Raw genomic sequence first — 2270 nt, forward strand, 5'->3', positions numbered from 1 at the left:
AGGTGAGCGCAGGGTGCCACCTGAGGGGTGCACGGCAGGGGCAGGGCGAGCGGTGTGGAGGGGGACTGTGGCAGCTGGGGGACACGCGAGGACAGTGACGAAAGGACGGTGACGGGGACCAGCCTGCCACCGCCTCCTCCCCCCTCCTGCAAGCGCAGCAGATGTGGTGGGAATGAGGGTGGGTGAGGAGCTCCCGGAGCTGCAGCTGCCACGGAGCAGCTGCCCCGAGCCTGAGGGCACCGCGCCAGAGCGGGGCCACCAGCGCCAGGGAGCTGGGACGTGCCAGGCTGGAGAAATGGAGAAACCATCTCCTGCTCCAGGCAGAAAACCCGGCAGGAACTGGGCTCTGGGAACGGGCACCGCGGTGCCCGTGCGGCAAAGCTGCCCCAAAAAAGTCATCTTGGAAAAGCCAGCATGGCACAGCCATCACGGTGAGGCCACCCCAAAAATGCCATCCCAAAAAAGCCACCATGGCACAGCCATCCTGGTGAGGCCACCCCAAAAATGCCATCCCAAAAAAAGCCACCATGGCACAGCCATCCTGGTGAGGCCATCCCAAAAAAGCCACCATGGCAGAGCCATCCTGGTGAGGCCACCCCAAAAATGCCTTCCCAAAAAAAGCCACCATGGCAGAGCCATCCTGGCAAGGCCACCCCAAAAAAGCCACCATGGCACAGTCACCCTGGTGAGGCCACCCCAAAAAAAGCCGTCCCAAAAAAGCCGCCCTGGCCAAGGCACTGCGGCAAATCCAATCTGGCAAAGCCACCCCAGCAATTCCGCCCCAGCAAAGCCACCCCAAAAAAAGTCATCCCAAAAAAAGCCTCCTCGGGGAAAAAAAAAACCAACAAACCCACTGCGGCAAAGCCACCCCAGAAAAAGCCACCCTGGCAACTCCACTCTGCGAAAGTCACTGCGGCAATGCCAGCCTGGCCAAGCCACCACAGAAATGTCATCCTGGCAAAGGCACCGTGAGAAAGCCACCCCAGCAAATCCATCCTGGCAATTCCACCCAGCAAATCCATCCTGGCAAAGCCACTGCAGCAAAGCCACCCTGGCAATTCCACTCTGGAAAAGCCACCCTGGCAAAGCCACTGCAGCAATGCCACCCCATAATGTCACCCTGGCAAAGCCACCCTGGCAATTCTGCCCTCGAAAAGCCACCCTGGCAAAGCCACCCCATCAAATCAACCCTGGCAAAGCCACTGCAGTGATGCCACCCTGGCAATTCTGCCCTGGCAAAGCCACCCCGCCAAATCCACCCTGGCAAAGCCACCCTGGCAATGCCACCCTGGCAAAGCCACTGCAGCAATGCCACCCTGGCAATTCTGCCCTCGAAAAGCCACCCCTGGCAAAGCCACCCCATCAAATCAACCCTGGCAAAGCCACTGCAGCAATGCCACCCCAGAAATGCCACCCCACCAAATCCACCCTGCCAAAGCCACCCCAGCAATGCCACCCTGGCAAAGCCACTGCAGCCATGGTCATTTAGCAAAGCCACCCCACCAAATCCACCCTGGCAAAGCCACCCTGCCAATTCTGCCCTCGAAAAAGCCACCCCAGCAATGCCACCCCACCAAATCCACCCTGGCAATGCCACCCTGGCAAAGCCACTGCAGCAAAGCCACCCCAGCAATGCCACCCCACAAAATCCACCCCGGCAATGCCACCCCACCAAATCCACCTCACCAAATCCACCCCACCAAATCCACCCTGGCAAATCCACCCTGGCAAAGCCACCCTGCCAATTCTGCCCTCGAAAAGCCACCCCAGCAATGCCACCCGGGCAAAGCCTCCCCACCAAATCCACCCCGCTAAAGCCACCCCGGCCATGCCACCGTGCCAACCCTCCCCTGCCACATCCCCTTGGCAAACCCCCCCTGGCCAGCCCCGCCGGGCACCCGCAGCCGGCATTTCCCTCCCTGTGCCCTGCAATGCCCCCGGGCACTCACTGGGGCACACCAGCGCTTCCTTGGCCGTGATGCTCTTGTTGCAGGCGAAGCACATGGTCATGCCCGACACGGAGATGGTGGTGAACAGGTGCCCGTTGGTGTAACGCGCGTCCTTCTCCTTGCCCTCCTTCATCCTCTCCTTGTCCTTGCCCTGCCCGGACAGCGGCACCGGACGCCTGACGGGGCTGCGGCACCGGGGCCTCCCCCGCCGCTCCTCCCCGCCGCCCTCGGGACGCGGCTCATGGCCGCGGGCAGCCGCCGGTCCCCCGTGGTTCCCGGGCTTTCGCCGGGGAGCCCGGAGGATGGGGAGAGCCCGGCGCG

This window comes from Agelaius tricolor, unplaced genomic scaffold (genome assembly GCF_023055355.1).
Source record: "Agelaius tricolor isolate 1412-34295 unplaced genomic scaffold, bAgeTri1.0.p SCAF_69, whole genome shotgun sequence".
Lineage (NCBI taxonomy): Eukaryota > Metazoa > Chordata > Aves > Passeriformes > Icteridae > Agelaius > Agelaius tricolor.